The sequence below is a fragment of the Alosa sapidissima genome, chromosome 7 (assembly GCF_018492685.1).
Source record: "Alosa sapidissima isolate fAloSap1 chromosome 7, fAloSap1.pri, whole genome shotgun sequence".
NCBI classification, from domain to species: domain Eukaryota; kingdom Metazoa; phylum Chordata; class Actinopteri; order Clupeiformes; family Clupeidae; genus Alosa; species Alosa sapidissima.
In genome coordinates, this window is record NC_055963.1 from 11,881,664 (window position 1) to 11,899,861 (window position 18,198).

Consider the following 18,198-nt stretch of genomic DNA (forward strand, 5'->3'; position numbering starts at 1 on the left):
TAAATAAACAATAAAAGAGAGGGAGTGAGAGAGGTAGAGATAGAGAGAAAGAGAGAGAAAACAATGACTTAGAAGAATCAAAAATTAGATGCAAGAGAAATGGAGAGTTGACCTAAAAGGGATAACACAGTGTGATCTGACGAAGGCAGGTGGGGAGGGTGGGGGTGATCTCATTACATGAAATTGCGGCCCTGTTGTAATGCCCCATGCTGGCAACGGCAGCTGGCAGAGGTTTGGCTGTGCCAATTAGGATGCCCATCCGAGGAGAACAGGATACCACGAGAGGGGGGACATCACACCACCAGTGCTCACTCAGTTCTGGCTCGGCGAGAAGCTTCTCTGTTCTCTGCACTCTGAATCAGCCTCTATCCAGGGACAGCGAGCGCCGGCATGTAATCCAAAGTGATGTCCGGAGAAAAGAGGCAGAGCAGAGAAGCACTTCATGCAATGCAGATGGATAAAAATTACCACTTATTGTCTGATGAAATGGGAAAGACATTGGGTACATAAAACAGAAACCCTACGCGTTTTCCCGCTCCACTCCATGTGGCTCTGCGTGAGGCTACATCAGCAAAAGGATGAATCTTCTCCACTGCAGTGCATTCTGCCTCTTGCTCCCAAAAACATTTAGGCCATTTTTGTTTTTTTAAATGGATGTTTCAAAAATTCAGGTTCATGAGACAATCCTGGACATTTATCCTTTTTCATGCCTCTAACGACATTTATCCTTTTTCCGTATACCTTAAATTTACCACCACCTGATCCCTGCCTGCTCTATGTAAACCTTGCCTAGTTCTTTTTTATGCCTGTAGTAAATGCCTCTTAATGTCTGTCCTATGCATGCATGCACTGCATCCTTGGCTTAAGCGTTCCCCGATTTCAGCGCATTTCCCAGTAGTTTTTCTCGCGTTGCACACTGCTCCTTTTACTGCTCCAGGTGCTGCTCCTCTGGCAACGAGCCTACTGTAGCGTTTGGATATTCTAACGATCACGCTTTACTTTAATCGCAGAGAGCGAGCCGACCAGGGCTCGCAAGACCCTCAGCACTCTCTTTTAGTTCTCGGTACCACCGCCAAGAGGGAAAAGTTGCGAACAAAACGCTAACGTAGTCTCTCGCACACACACACACACACAAAGTTGTTCACATATGCCCCCCCACGCACACACACATTCATACAAAAAATACACACACAGGCCTTTTCTTTCACAAATATACAGACCCAGTGGCAAACATACACATTATGCAAGCACACGTGAAGACACACACACACACACACACGTGTGCTTGCATGTGTATATGTTTGCCACTGGGTCTGTATATTTGTGAAAGAAAAGACCTGTGTGTGTATGTTTTGTATGAATGTGATAATATTTATCAAATTAAAAAAGGCTTAGGCCTAATGCGAGACTTCACTACAGTAGTCTACAGTGTGGCCCAGGCAAGTGACAGACCTGCAAGCCTCCCCCTCCTCTCCTCCACTCTTCTCTCCTTTCCCTCTCTTCTCTCTATCCTCCTCCCACCCACTCCATCCCTCTCTCTCTACTTCTCTGTATTTCTCCTGCCAGGGTGTGCGACTTCATCAGTCTTACTGTCACACTTGCTCGCCCTTTTGAATAGAAGTCATAATTCAAACGGAGCAGCTTGAGTGGCCGCTACCCTCGAAATGTCTGTTCTCACGTGCCTCAAGACACCCACAAAGGGGTGCACTAGGGTGGTTCACAATATAATGGTATAAGTAAAAGTTTTCAAAATTTTGCCAGATTGCGTTTTGCCTTGTTCTTATTGACATTTTGAACATCTGTACCAAAAATTGAGCCAATAGGACGCCAGTAAAGGGTGGCACACTTTTTCACAATTGCTCAACCTAAGAATGCATAACTTCCGCAGGAACCAGAAACATGAACAAAATAAAAGATAAGTATGGTCATTAATAATCTCTCCCTGTACTTATACAAAATGAGTAAGAACATTAGAACAGTTCAAACACTATTTGGTAACACTTATTCCTACCGCTGAAATCAAGGAGACGCCTATGTAGTCACAAAGCCAGAACTGAGAGACTCAGGAAAAGTTTTTATCCCCAGGCCATCCGAACTCTGAACTCACACTATACTGAATTTGCACTCATTCACTCCTCAGCACTCATGACCCCCCCCCCCCCCCACACACACACACCTACATGACTTTTAGCACTTTTACACCCCTCTCCCTATGCTACAGACCTTTTATTTATTTTCTTATTTGATCACACGTCAAAACACACACACACACACATCTGACTTTTTCCAACTTTTGCACATCTCCTTTTTTATTTATTATTTTTGATTTCTCCTCCATCTATCTACCCATGTCCTTGATTGCCTAGCCTTTCTGCCCCCCACCCCCATCCCCAACACACACACACACTTACATCATCACTGTCATCACCTCACATACATACAGCACACTGCTTGCTACAGTAAGCCTCCTCTACATACTTGCTGCATACTGCCCCCCCCCCCCTTACATGGTTTCTTCCTTGGTAAGGGAGTTTTTTCCTTGCCCCTGTTGGATGCTCCTTGTTGGTGCCCCCCCCCCCCCCCCAATCCCAATCCTCCCCCACCTTTCTTATGCAGCCCGCCCCCCCCCCCCCCCTAAATGCACAAATAGGCTGACACCAGACATAATTTCACTGCATTTATTACTTCCAGTAACTATATGCATGTGACAATAAACTTCCTTGTATCCTTGTACAATGCCAATTGGAACAAGACAAAACGCGATCTGGCAAAATTTGGTGAAAATTAATTTTGTGAACCACCCTAGTGTGCACACTCACACACACACACACTCAAAAATATAAAATCTCATAGGCACTCACACAGGACAATACCCACACGCTGTGCTGACACGCACACACACTCATCCACTCACCACATGTGCACATTCCATTATGTACACACAAAACCACACACACACACTTGAATTTGAATTTTCAATAAAGTATCCATCTATATATCTATCTATCTATCTATCTATCACACACACACATACACACACATGTGCATGCCCACACATAAAAACACAGTAACACACACACACACACACACAGCAGTGATTCATCATACTCCCTAGAGGAGGCCATGTACAGGGCTTGAAGGTGAGCATCCCACTCAATGGCTCCTGTCGATGTTTTTCTCTCTCTTTTCCCACACCCCCATGCCCCCTCAAACAACCCTGAAGGGCATCTGGGCATCTGAGGGCAGTAGATCTCCCCTTTTGATGGGCCGGCTTGCTACCCACTCATGTGTGAAATGTGAATGTGTGTGTGTGTGTCTGGGGGTTGGGGAGTCCCAAGGATATCCATCCGACAGGCATGATTAGGGTAGGGTGGCGGGTAGTGTTAGGCAGGCGAGGTGGGGTGGGGTGTTTGATGAATGAGGCGTCGTGAGAGAGGGATGAGGTAGCTGCATCGCGGCGTCTCATAGATCTTACAGTCTTCATTGTCGCCACACTGAGGCCTTAGTGCCGACTTCCTGTGCAGTATGTAACTTCCTCCCTCCCTCTGTCTTTACACACACACAAATATACACATAGAACAGCTGTTCTCCTCTCCTTCAGTCTAACTTTCTCTCTCTCACTGCCTCTCTCTCTCCCTCTCTCTCTCTCTATCGTACTGGTAGTAGAGCGCATGTAAATGTCTCTCTTAAAGGGGAACTTGGCAACTATTTCAACTTAATAAACCCGTTCAGAAATCATTTGGATGGTTAAATGACCTGTTCCGGTGAAAACAGTGACTTTCCCTGCTCCCCCTAATGTCCCCAGGCGGAAAATCAACCTTGCAACATTGGGACTACCGTCCCGGTAAGTGAAGTGAGAAACAAGAAACTCGTTTTAAATCGTGTTTCTTAACTTATAACATCCACATTGTTCTGCCAAACTTATGCTAACCGTTTTTCTAACTTGTAAACAAATCCATGTGTCAAAAGTAGAACACTTGCTGTATTGTTATGACTCATTGATCCAAATGGTTTGCTGTTTATTTTGTGTGCGGTGTATATTTAGTGATTCATTGGGTTTGGGTGTATACTGTGTGCAGTGAAGTTTGCTGTGTTTATGTCAATACTATATGCTGTGGATTGTTGTGACACTGTGTGCTTGAACTATGGGTCCGTGATTGCATAGCGATCAGCTGATTATTACAGCCAGCTGACTACCCCCTCTGCGTAGCGCTTACTGCACGTGAGACTTGTTTGACTGCTAATTGATGACCAGGTGGGCACGCGACATGAGAGTTTGATCAGACACACGGAGGGAGGAGGACGAAAAAGAAACACACAGGCAGCACGCCACAGGGAGAAGAGAGCTGGAGTGGGGTGCCGCGTTTGGAGAACTGGACCTGAGGCCTGATTCCACGCATTTTAAAGCTAAGTAAAGGAAAGTCCGTCTGCCGATAGCGAAGTGAGAGTGGGATATGAGTTATCTGCTTGCGACTTAGGAGCTCTCCCTCTCTTCTAGTGTGTGGCTGTAACCTGCGCAGTGAGCCTGCCTGCAACCGCAAGACAACGTGACACCGACGGCCGGATGAGTTTGGTTCAACACTCACTAAAAGCTAAGTAAAGGAAAGTTGGTTTACCTGCGTGCGTGTGTGTACATAATAATTGTCTACTGGGGTGCGACGGAGACTGAGGGCCTCTTTTTGTTGTCCTTAGAGTGTCAGAGTGACTGGGGCCTGCTTGTAAAAGTAAGACGACGTGGCGCCGGCTGTCATATGTGGAGTTTCACCCTACGTTCGCTATTGACTGTTTCGGAATGACTGGAGCCTGCCTGCAATAACCTGCCTGCCGAACTAAACGGACTTGACACCATATGCCTAATTTCCCTATTGAACTCTGGGAGTTTTATCTTTAGCCCTGTGCCATTGGACTGAATGTTTTATGGACTCTTTTGTGATATAATGTGCATATTTTATGGGGTGTGTGTTGTGTACATTTAATAAAGTGTTAAACGGTCTTTCCATTCTCCAACAGTGGAATCTCTTTTTATGCTGGTAGCACGAACCTCACCGTTTGTGTGACACATGTGCTTTATTGTTGCTTTCTTCCACAGTTTCAAATAGCATAATGCACTACTTCTTCAGCAGAGTGGGAAATTTAGCTAAAGCGGGGCTTTAAAAGGGTTCTTTGCGCGAAAGCTGAAGTCTGTAGCAGGCTGTCAGTCTGTCTTTGGTGAGACGTACCCCTTAATCAATGCCCACCGTATACCCCTGAGTCAAGGCTTTGTCAAGCCTCGATATGTCTACATAGCCTAGATATGTCTAACGTGCTTCATAGTATACCCCACAGGACTGAACACCAACACCGAGGAAATATTGATGGGGTACATAGCAACAAAATAGGCCAGTTCTCTCTTGTGTGAGCCAGTCACATCTCCACTAATGGTTTGAAACAACAGTGTTTATGTTTTCCAACCCCCAAAGTTAAGGGTAAAGTTTAAAGTAAAAAAAAAAAAAGTTTCTCTGACAAACCCATTTATGTATGAAGATGTGGCACGAGATCCTGAGCCCTGACTGGAGTTGCCCGACACCCAAGTCTCGGCGGAGTCAGTCTTGAAAAAGCCATTAGCCTTTAAAAGGCTGGGTCAAATGACTTCTGCACAGAGAGTAAGTCCACGGGATGCTAAGCTGCTTGGGTTCAGTGGAAATATTGTGGAGGGTGGCCCTGATGTATTAAGGCTAAGTGTATTTTAAAAAGTGCTTGGGGATGGAATGAGTGTGTGTGTGTGTGTGCGTGCATGTTGAGAGATGGAGAAAGAGAGAGAAGGGGGGATTTATGTGATTTAAAAAAAGGGGTGGAGGGATTTTAATCTTCAGAGTTGGAGGGTAATGACCCCCAACCACCACCATCCACATTAGCCCATACACTGTGGTCTGTTGCAGTGTGAGGTGACTCAGCAGAGGGGGAAAGATTAATATCACAGTAATTGTAGTAATTTGTCATACTCTCTTCATGAAGAACATGGGGGTCGTTATTCCAGCGATCACAGCCAAAACTTTAAACAATGATTGATTTGTGTCCATTAATAGCCACATCCATTCAGCGCTTCCACTGAGGCCTTGTAATGATACAGTATTGACGCCCATTCAGAACCAGACTCAAATAGACAAATGGACTTAATAAACTGATAGCTGTTCATATTCATAGTTGATCTTAAGGCAAGCAACAATACTTCATCTATTGGCAGCTACCTCCAACCAACCTATCCAACCTTTTGAGTGAATTATTCTGGAAGAGATGAGAGCCTCTTCTGGGCCAGAGCTGGGACCAGCTGGAAATACTGTCTCACTGCGAAAATTAAAGCAGGTGCTTTTTGTCAGAATCTACTGCTGTTATTTCTATAAAGCTCTGTTGATCTTGTTTTTTTTGTTTGTTTGTTTGGTGTTATATATATGTAACCCCTTTTTAACGAGTGCTAGTCACTCAGCACAGTAAAGGTTAACTTAGTTACACTAAATGACACTAAGTAATGGCACGACAGGATCCTGAATTCTCAGCGGTGGAATAGTGAGTTGGCTGAGATTCCTGATACCATAAATATAACTGTTTAGCTGTGTAGTAGGAGTATAAATGGTAAATATGAATATGAATAATAAGAAGTGATTACAAATTTAGTAGTGCGGTGCCTCCACTGTGGAAATACTACACTTACCCTCAGTGCAGGATGTATCTCCCCAGAATTTAAATAGTGTGTGTGTATCATAGAATGGTGAATGTAGAGCTAATATCTGCAGGTGTATTAATTACTATGCACTGCCTAGGCTACCTGAACAACACAGTTGCCATGCAGAGAATAAGCTGCCAACACCCAAGGTATATAGTAAAATATTAATAATAATTAATATATTAATATAGCAACATAAAAAGCAGAAATATTGATAATTAGAAATACTTGCAGTTATCAAAGATATGCATAGATCAGTAACACACCTGCTCCAGAGAGGAACAAAACCATTACATTGCATTGAGTGGAAAGTGTAGGGTGTTGATCCTGACCTACCGTCATTGGTCGATAGTAATCTCAAACAATTAATTGGAGTCAGTCACCTCAATAGCGCAAACTTCCTTGTTTAGTGTAAGTTCACTGACGAATTAAAACGTAAATTTCCATGTTTTTGTCTCGGTCGATATCACCATGAAGCTGAGTGCCTGACCTGCAAAGCAGGCACTTACATGTCAGTCGTAAATAAAGGTGCCAACGACCGACCTACGGGTAGGCTACACAACATTCAGCAAAGCATCGAACGGCAGCGAGGGGTGAGAGCTCATCAGCTAAAGTGACAGAGTTTTTTGACCTTAACATTACGTCTCCAAAAACATTTTGATGGCACATCAACTCATAACCATAGACTGTAAAAAATATAACATGACGAACACTTCTGCCATTGTCTGAGCGGCCTTCTCTGGACGATTGCCGACCTAGCAACTTTCTAGCTTTGGGTAGGAAACTGCACTTTGGTTATCCCTTTAAACTGCCTTTAAAGGATAGCCTGCACACTGACAACAGCAGATGTCAACTAGAAAAGCATTTTGTGAAGGAAATACAGTGCATGAAAATGCAAAAAATATGATGTAAAATATCATACAGAGTAAAAACAAACTATATTGGTTGCTAGGTAAATGAGGTTTAATAGAGTTGGAATGACTGAACAGTTAAATAGGTGGACAGTTTATATAGTTAAATGATTTGCTTGGTAGATAAGGTTTAATATAGTTGGAATGATTGAACGGTTAAATAGGTGGATAATTTAAATGGTTAAATTATTTAGGTAGATAATTGACGATAACTGACAGTTGGAATGGCTCTAATGTTTGCTAGCAGTTATGCTAACTATGTTATCAAAGATAATAATGTTAACCAAGTTACTTAACAGTTAACTTAGCTAATGTTTTCATTTTTAGTAGTTATGCTAACTAGCATGTTAGCAATGCTAACATGTTAACTATGTTAACCATGTGACTTAGCTAACCTAGCTAATCATTTTTAGTAGGTATGCTAACTATGCTAATTAGCATGCTAACATGTTAAGTATGCTTACCATGTGACTTAGCTAACTTAGCTAATAATTTTTAGTAGGCATGCTAACTATGTTAGCTAACCTAGCTAATCATTTTTAGCAGTTATGCTAACTAGCATGTTAGCATGCTAACTATACTAACCATGTTACTTAGCTAATCATTTTTAGCTGTTTTGCTAAAAATGCTAACAACATGCTAGCATGCTAACTATGCTAACCATGTTACTTAGCTAACTTAGCTAATCATTTTTAGTAGTTATGCTAACTAGCATGCTAACTATGTTAACCATGTTACTTAGCTAACTTAGCTAATCATTTTTAGCAGTTTTGCTAAAAATGCTAACTAGCATGATTACTATGCTAACCATGCTAACTAGCTACAGTGGGTAGGAGTCATAGTTGATGACAAGTAACAGTTACAATGGCTGAACAGTTAAAATGTTCAGTAGTTTAAAGGGTTAAATTGTTTAACAGTGAAATATTGTAGTGAGGACTTTTATTTTGAAACAGTTTTTGGCAGAGGAAGCAGTTGAAAAGGATGTGTAGTCTTAATAGGGCCAGTTTGTATGCTTAAAGCCTGAGACTGGCAGTTGGGCCAGGTGGCCTGAACACCTGCCATAGGATTCTAATTGCTGTGATGTCATAAAGGGCAATGTTAAGTCAATGGGGAAATTTTGATAGTTTTTAATTAATAGTTTAAAAAGACATAGCACTCTTGTCCTAAGTAAGACTTACGTGACAATGTTTGAATGAAGTTTCTACGTTAAACGGTTGAAGCTGCATTAAACACGTTAGAAGAAGAAGAATAAGAAGAAGCCTTGGAAGAACAGTATAGTGCATTTTCATGCACTATAATAATCCTCTATCTAGGCTACTGTAGCCTATATGCAGGTGAATTAAATATATTGGCATAACATAAGGGATAGATGTAGGCCTATTTCTTTACAAAAAAAATATCTAATAATAATGGATTGAAAAGAGGTAGGCCTAATAATAGACCAGACATAATTGAATAGATATAAGAAAATGGACAACATATCCACATCAGTCCCCATCAACACAACTGTTTTCACAGGTCAGGATTATTAAGCTCTAAAACAGATTGTTCAAAATTATAGAGCTAGGCTACTGTAAAAGATTCAGTTTGTATTTTCAGAAACACCTTGGATCAAATTTAGAGATATGCAACATTAAAGATGGGTTGCCATCCAAATATATCTTGCGCGTATAGAGCTCGCTTTTATTAGAGTGCATGAAAATGCAATCTACTGTTATCCGATTTCTTAATATTATTCTTCTTTAACCCTTAAAGGAGTACTGTCACACCGGTGTGACGGGAATGTTGAGAAATGAACATTCTAAAGAATATCTGGGTTCATTGAATTCAACATAGAATTTTAAAACCTTCAATTGTTGCGGTTAACCCTTAAAGGTGTAGGTTTTTGAACATTTTAAGTTCCGCAGCAATTGAAGGTTCTAAAATTCTATGTTGAATTCAATGAACCCAGATATTCTTTAGAACGTTAATTTCCCAACATTCCCGTCACACCGGTGTGATGGTACTCCTTTAAGGACGCGCTTTTTCCGCGTTTAATGTGGCTTCAACCGTTTAATGTAGAAACTTCATTCAAACTGCGTTACGTAGTGGAATGTATTTTTCATATTTGTAAAATTTATACTTTTTGAACTATTAATTAAAAACTATTAAAAATTTCCCCATAGACTTAACATTGGTGATTATGGCATCACAATAGGGCACTTAGAATCCTATGCCAAGTGTTCCGGCCAGAGCCATATGGTTCCGGCCACCTCCAGCAACTGTCTGTCTCAGGCTTTAAGCATACAATCTGGCTCTCTTAAGACTACAGATCCTGTTCAACTGTTTCCTCTGCCCACAACTGTTTCAAAATAAAAGTCTCCACTACAATAATTCCCTATTAAATAATTTAACCATTTAAACTATCCAACTATTTAACTGTTCAACTATTCCAACGGTCAGTTATCGTCAACTATGCCTCTAGCCTACTATATTAAAACACCACCTACCTAGCAACCAATTTAGCAACCATTGAAATTAAGCATCTATGTCAGTTTCCATAGCAACCAAGATGATTATATTAGCAAACCACTGTAGTAACTCCTTTATTTCTGATAGTAGCCACCATGGACACCCTAGCAACAACCTAGCAACGACTTCAAGTACCCTAGCAACGAGCATAGCAACCACCATAACTACTCTAGCAACAGTCAGTTGTCATCAACTTTGACTCCAGTCAACTGTTTCCTCTCCCCACAACTGTTTCAAAATAAAAGTCTTCACTGCTATAATCCCCTATTAAATTATTTAACCATTTAAACTATCCAACTTTTTAACTGTTCAACTATTCCAACTGTCAGTTGTCATCAACTATGACTCCCGTCAACTGTTTCCTCTGCCCAAAGCTGTTTCAAAATAAAAGTCCTCACTTCAATAATTCCCTATGAAATTTTTGAACCATTTAAACTATCCAACTATTTAACTGTTCAGCCAATCCAACTGTCGTCATCAGCTATGACTCCCGCCAATTGTGTCCTCTGCCCACAACTGTTTGGCAGCCTGGGCTTTTCAGTCAACTAGTGTGATCAACTTCCAATCTACATTCAACTTTTAAACTGTCTACTTTTAAACTATCAACTTTTATTAAGCTGTGCAACCACCATGTCTGTCCTAGCGTCATTTTCATGCACTCGTAATTCCCTGGAATTACATTCTCTAGTTGTAATTATTGTTTTTGCACGTTTTTTTTCAAGTGTTCAAAATAGTCTTTCCTCACAAATTTGAGGAAAAGTTGGTAAACCACCCTTCTTACCTAATTTGAGGGTGCTGATTCTGAATATTTTGTTTACCAAGCTCAATTCTGAGTTCTAAGCTGCATAATCAGCATTTTAACATAAAATAGCGATTATTTTTGCTTATTTTTCCCTAAATTGGGTTGATTTCAAAAGTAATCACTAAAACCAAATAAAAGTGTTCTCTAAATACATGTTTGAGCATTAAATAAGCCATACTATAGTTTATTAACATATTTAATGGGAACATGATTACAGTTAACATGTAATAAACTCGGAAATTCTAATCAAAACACAGCCATATTTTTATTGCTAACATAGTGAGTCACTCGTGGTGTTTAATGCATTTTTATCACACAATAATAATAATTTTATAACAAATTGCACAGATAACCGTCAACTCAGAATATATCCTACAGTACATATGAACTTAGATAGCGGGAATAAGCCTAATGCAGTCTACCGTCAGCAACAACCGTCAAGTAAAAAAACATTTTACTTCTAGTAACACTGGATTTGGTATTGTGTGCTTGCCTCCATACTAGAGCTTGATAATGTGCTTTTCTAATATGCCATTGAGCAGCATCACTTGTTGGTGGTAGAGCCTCCGATCCTCGACATCTAGAAAACAGAGTGGCTCTGGCATAGTGTTGTCACGATACCAAAATTATGACTTCGATACAATACCTGCCATAAATATCTTGATACTCGATACTGAAGCGATATCCAAATCCTAAAATATCTGGAAAAGAAAGGACGCAGGCCTCCTCCAAGTGTATTGAGTCATTTGTGTTGAATTTAGTGCACTTTTGGTCAATTCTGGGTTTCAAACTTCTAAACTTCCTACATAATTATTATTTTTGAAGTCAGTAAAATAGTAGTTTGTGTGTGATTAAGTCCTTTATTGTTTGTTATAGCTCATTTATATTGTGTGATGTTTTGGCAATAAATTACCTTTAAATAGCCAAAGTAGGCTAGATCAAGGTCAGTGTTCAAATTACTGCATGCAAATCACTTAATGCTATGCAGAAGAGCCTAATCTTTAGGCCATCTGATGTAGGCTACCCTAGGCCTTCCTGTGTTTATGGGATTTCTTTGACAGTTGCAAAGGGAAAAAAGTGAAGATAGTCTTCTTTGCTCCCAGTGTAATTTAATAAGTACGTTTCAACCACTCTTTGGGTCTTAATCAGATAGGCCTACACCATTATTACATTACATTTGGCTGACACATTTTTAACCAAAGCGACTAACAACATAGTAACAAGTTTCAAAGCAATTCTCTCAACAATTTTAGGACAATTTAAAAACGGTAGAGTACAGTAAGAATAAGTGAGTGCTGTTTTTAAACAGTTGAGTGTCAGTTCAAGATGGCTGGTAAGTGCTAAGATCAGCAAGACTTGTAAGTGGTGCTATGAGAGGAGATGTTCTCTAAAGAGCTGGGTCTTCAGGAGTTTTTTGAAAATGGAGAGGGATGACCCTGCTCTTGTAGGAACTGGCAGTGTGTTCCACCAACGAGGAACAACAGATGAGAAAAGTTTGGATTGGCTTGAGCGTATTTGTTGCAATATCTGTGTGCATTCCTACATTAGGTCTATTTCTTTGATAGTCAACATCATTTGCTACCACATAACAAATACCAAATAACAATACAAAAGTTTCTTACAAACTTTCCTGCATACTTCTTTAATGTGCTGCAGTCAGATGGGTGCCCTGAAGACATAACTAGATCTTGAGCATCAATTACCAGTGTTGAATGAGCAGTTTTTGTAGCGATCACTACTGGACATTCCACATTGCTAGACAGCACTTGAGTGAGGATGACTTATTTCCACTTCACAAATAACCATCGCTATCTACAATAGCTACAGTACAGGGACATTAATCAGTTCATAGCTGAGAATTTGTCCAAGGTCCACTTCCCTTTCAGCATCATATGCAGTAATGATGCACTGGAGAATGTTTCTTTTTGTTGCACTATAAAGGATATATTGTCTAAATTTTATTTTTATTTGCAAATAATGCAATCTCCATAGCACTCTTCAAACATGCACACTCTTCCATTTTTTGCATGGCTGGGATTTGAATGATAGGAAAGAGCACCAGTGAGATGTTTTAACTAGGCAAGCACAGTCGCCTTTACAGTAAAAAAAAATACAGTGTAAATCCTCTGTAAAGACTGACAACTCTTCATAATAGTTAGTGACAAAGTACTTTCTACAGAAAAATGAGCAGTCACCTACTATTCTATCAATTTATTATCAAGGAATCTATTTTGCTTCTAAACGTAATACTGAATTTTAGCTATTATTTCAATTTATATTTTAATTTGATCTTATTTTCATTTGCTACTTGAGGGTCATTGGGGTAATTCCTGTCCTGTCCTACAACATATTTGATAGATAAAGAGTATTTTAATGCCTTATTTTTTGCAATTCCTATGATATCTGATAGCAAAACCAAAAAGTATGTGAATTATGCTAATTATGCTAATTAGCAAGCTTAAAACTCAAAATTGAGCTTGGTAAACAAAATATTTGAATTCAGCACCCTCAAATTGTGTGAAATAGCCCCTTTACCGACTTCTCCTCAAATTTGCCAACAGGACTTTTTCTGAACGTTTGTTAGCTATCTGCTCTCCCTCTAATATTCCTATTCCCATAGGTCCAAATTGATATCCTTACCAGTTAGTTTTGTGAACACATCAACAAACAAGCTGTGTTAGAGTACTGCGTATGATACACAACAGTGAAGCTTTGTTGAAGGTGCTGGTGAACACTTTCTTTTCTCATGTTCTATAGAGATGTAGATGCAGGTTACAAAACACTGGAAATGTTGAAGAGAAGAGAATGGTTGAGAAGAAGTGGCTGTTGTCTTCCGGAAGGCTACCACGTTGACCAGAACTTTCAACTTTCAACTACCTTGAAGTAAAGTTATGTTTTACCTCAGAGCATGTCAAGAAAATGTTGAGTTTTTGTCGTCAAGGATTATGTAAGTACATAAACACTGACAAAAATATATGTACGTCAACACACACACACACACACACACACACACACGGTGTGTGGGATTAGCCTTTGCACTGTTTGAAGCTGTTATTCGGCAGCTTTTTGTGTCCAGCTTTCCGTGAAGAGAGCGAAGCCAAGAGCTTGACTCGGCAAGACTAAAGGGCCTTTCAACATAAGTTTGCCTCTCTTCAACACAAATCATGCACTGGCCCCTTGGAGGGTCTTTTTTTCCCTCCCTTTTCTGTTCAAATCCCCTCATTTTAGCACACATTTTTATCCAAAGCAAATGTTAAAGCGTGAAAAATGCTTCATTAATCCCAATCCTCTTCATGAAGAGGAAGGCCACGCAGGATGCTGGACATTGCTGACACTGCACTTCAACTGCCGAGCCAAAAGACCACACAATACACCTGAGTCACTTATTCCCTCTTGATCTTAACGAGAGGCCAATGACAGAGATCCTGGGCGGCCTGCATATCACATTAAATTCCTCCCGACGTCCAGGCTGCTCCTGGCATATCGACAGAAGCAAAAACAGAACACCAAGCGTAAGGAGGAGGAGATGAGATATTTGTCCCATTTTAGCTATCGCTTTTTTCTTCCCTTCTCTCTTTGCAATTTGGTCTTATCAGGTCACCATGCAGCAAATGATTATTTATTGCCAATCCTCCCCAAATAAGGAGCAAAGATACAAGCAAATGGGAGATTTAATACACAGGCGCTCAATAGCAGAAAATTGGACCTGGATGCTTTTATGGCCTTGAGATAAGTGGGCACGTTATTACAATGAATAAATGCTGGCTCATTTAGCTGCAGCATCTTTGGTGGGGGGGGGGGGGGGTCTTGACCTGCTTCTGTGTTTAGTTGTGTGACAGGGAACAGCACTCATCAATCAGAAAGTGGACTGAACAGAGCTCTGGAGATGAGAAGAGAGGAGAGGGGAGATGCCGCTCAACCTGTTTAATCTCTCTTTGCTTGGCCTCTTGCCTCTTTAATCTCTCTCTCTTTCACACACACACACTCACTGTCTCTCTCCATCCACCCCAAACGTCAGACATCAGGGGATAAAAGGAAATCAAGTAACGTTTATTAATATAGCACATTTCATGTGACAAGCATAGACTAAAATGTGCTTCAAAATAATAAAAATAAAAAGCAAGAAGGAGGTGTCAAATATATAAAATCTAAAACATTACTGGTACTTGTAAAAACAAATAATGTAAGACGTTTGAGAAAAGAGAGTTTGAGAAATGCTTATCACAAGCAGGCTGATGCAGGAGACATACATGTAGACATAACACACACATGCAGAAAACAAATGGAGCATTTGTACATTACTTCCACATCACAGTGCACTATAAAGAGCACCACAGCAAAACAAAACAAACATCTCTCTTTCTCTATCTCTCTTTCTCTCTCTCTCTCCATATCAAATTCAAAGTGCTTTATTGGCATAATGAATAGGCCCTAGTATTGCCAAAACAGTAATTTTATAGGACAATTAATCCTAACATATAGTACACACATCAGCAGATCTCTCTCTCTCTCTCTCTCTCTCTGTCCCTCTAACACTCCATAGGAGCACTTCATGCAGCATATGGATGTTAGCCCGTGTGGAGTGTAAGTGATTGCGCTGACCACACCTCTGTTCTGTTTGTCAGCAGAACGCTGCCTCAGAACACACACTCCGCCAGATGGACCACCTGTCAGCTACCACGGAAACGCCTCCTGAGGCGGAGGACACACACACATACACACACACACACACACACATACTGTACAGTACACACACACAGATTGTAGGGCACGCCGGAGGACCATCATCTTTTTTTCCTTTCATATCTGTCTCCTACACCAGTAGTTCTCAGCCGGTGTGCCAAGACACACTCGTGTGCTGTGGAATTTTGGGAAACATGATGTGCTTTCATACAGGCTCATGAAGTAGGCTAGAGGGCTATTTTGAAATGCATCCATAATAGACTACATATCTATCACACAGCTCAGTTATCATGTGAGCATATGCCTATTGTTGTGGTCAGCCCCTGAACACTCTAATGTGGGTATAAGGATAGACACCACCTATGATAATGTGTGTGAGCGTTTTGTTTTGACCTTTAGTGCCCTACACCGTCACCACCATCCCATAATGCACTACTACTGGTCCATCCGTCCTTGCAGGCTCAGCCCATTATTATGGGATATTACAGTATCAGGTAGGTCCATTCATGATCAACGACTTCTGACATCCCCCCACGGCACACTCATAACTTCCAGTCCCTGTATTTGCTGATAATACAAACACACACACATGAACATAGACAATATGCATACACATATGCACACACACACATACACAGAGTACATGCACACACTCGGTAACAAGGTGAAAGTGAGGCTACATGCCAGCGGTGAGTGGTGAAGAGAACAAACCCTCGCTCGGGTACATCTTGGGGACGAGACGGATGGCTGTGTTTTACGGTGCCGTAAAGGCAAAATGTGCATTTCACAACTCGCCAGTTAACAAGGAGGGGAGTGGCTGCAGACTGATGAGAGCCCCTGAGGTGAAACACAGCACACAAATCACCCACAAAACCAGATTAATTATCCCTCCCTGCTTCAGATCAAATGAACGGGAATGAGGTGCCATTTGAAGACGAAGAGAACAACAACTCCTGAGTCAGAGGGATATCTATTTCTCTCTCCGCGCCATGCCGTTGAGGACCCTGCCAAAGTCCATCTAAGGTAATAGTCGCCATGAATCGCTGTCTCACTCTGTCCGAGATAAAACGAGAAAAGCATGAGCGTTTATCTTTCTCCTTATCATCAACAACAATAGAAGTGCTCTCTCACTGTCTCTCTCTCCCTCCCTCTCTTATTCTGTCTCTCTCTCTCCAAACACATCCTCTCCAGCTGTAAGCCTGAGAAACCGGCAAAACTCTGAACATATATGACCATATCTACTGAACAACCAAACACAGACGGGATGGAATTACCCAGACTGAATCTCAATACAAACTCACTTTACCTCCCACCCCCCCACCAAAAAAAAAAAAAAGAAATGCGTGCAAGTTCTCCACAAATAAACCATCATCCATCTTTCTTTTTCCTGAAAATAAACAAGTGGATGCCTCCTACTGAGTCCCTGACTGGCCTCCCCATGAGGTCCCTCTGCCAGCCTGTTTTCAGAAAGAGAGAGAGAGTTATAGAATGAGAGACAGAGAGAGAGGGGAGGAGAAGAATTGAGAGAATAACAGAGAGCAGGAAGGAGAGAGAACAATAGATTGAGAGAGAGAAGAGAATTAGACAGGGAGTGAGAGAGGGAAAGAGGAGAGAGATAGAGACCACAGGAAACAGAGGGGTGGGGAGAAATATTGTGTGTGTGTGTGAGAGAGAGAGATAGAGAGAGCGAGAGAGAGAGACGCTTATATTCTTAATGAAGTAATCCTCCAGTGCATTAGGGTTACGTCTTAAACCATTAATTGCTGCAGCATTTTCAGGAGGGCAGAGGACCTCCACAGCGCCAGGCGCCCACCCTGGCACCACTCACACACTGGCTAACACCATGGAGATTAGGGCTAATTAGACTGACAGGGTGTGTGTGTGTGTGTTGCAGGACAGAAGGGAGGTGGTGTCAAGGTGAATGGCAGAAGAGGTGTGAGGTGCTGCCTCCAGGGGGCGCTAGGCTTAAATTGATGCCTTCACTCGAACCTCCGGTGGGAGAGATACTACCAGACACACAGCTGTCTAAGTGGTAGATGGAGACTCATGTACATGGCTTCATCACCCTGCAGCACACACACACACACACACATACACACACACACACACACACACACACACAGAAATGTACATTTCTCTCACATACTCATCAACTCACATACACACGAGCCTCTCTTCCCAACTGGGAACTCATTCCTTATCCACACGCTCCATAAATGTCAGGTCTCATCTCAGCTTCTCTGACGCCACCACCTGCATGCAAATCTCCTCATTGCACACACACACACACACACACACACACGGAGCAGACAGACAGAGGGATGAAGGCAGAGCGAGAGAGAGTGAGAGAGAGGAGAGAGAGGATGACAGGAGGAGAAGGTAGTAGTTGTCAGCAGGAACTTCTGGAGAGAGCCTCTTTAACAGGCATCGCACTCTGCCGCTGCTCAAGCAGGCACTGGGCAGACAAGCAGCAGCTCTAGGCCTTGCCAGAGGATGGAGGATGAGGTGGGGTGGGGGGTCTCCAAATAAGAAACCAATTGTCCTTCAACCAGCAGACCAAGGACCACCAGCAATTTTCTGAAAAGAAAGTG

At 41.5% G+C, this 18,198-nt stretch overlaps 1 long non-coding RNA gene across 1 annotated transcript; it reads right to left on the reverse strand.

The window, feature by feature from the left end:
* Positions 1 to 5,059: 5,059 nt before the first annotated feature.
* On the reverse strand, positions 5,060 to 12,810 carry LOC121712812. Its single transcript, XR_006032653.1, has 3 exons — positions 12,800 to 12,810; positions 5,567 to 5,572; positions 5,060 to 5,137 (listed from the first exon to the last, which is right to left on the reverse strand). It is a non-coding gene; the product is annotated as an uncharacterized LOC121712812 (long non-coding RNA).
* Positions 12,811 to 18,198: the final 5,388 nt, after the last annotated feature.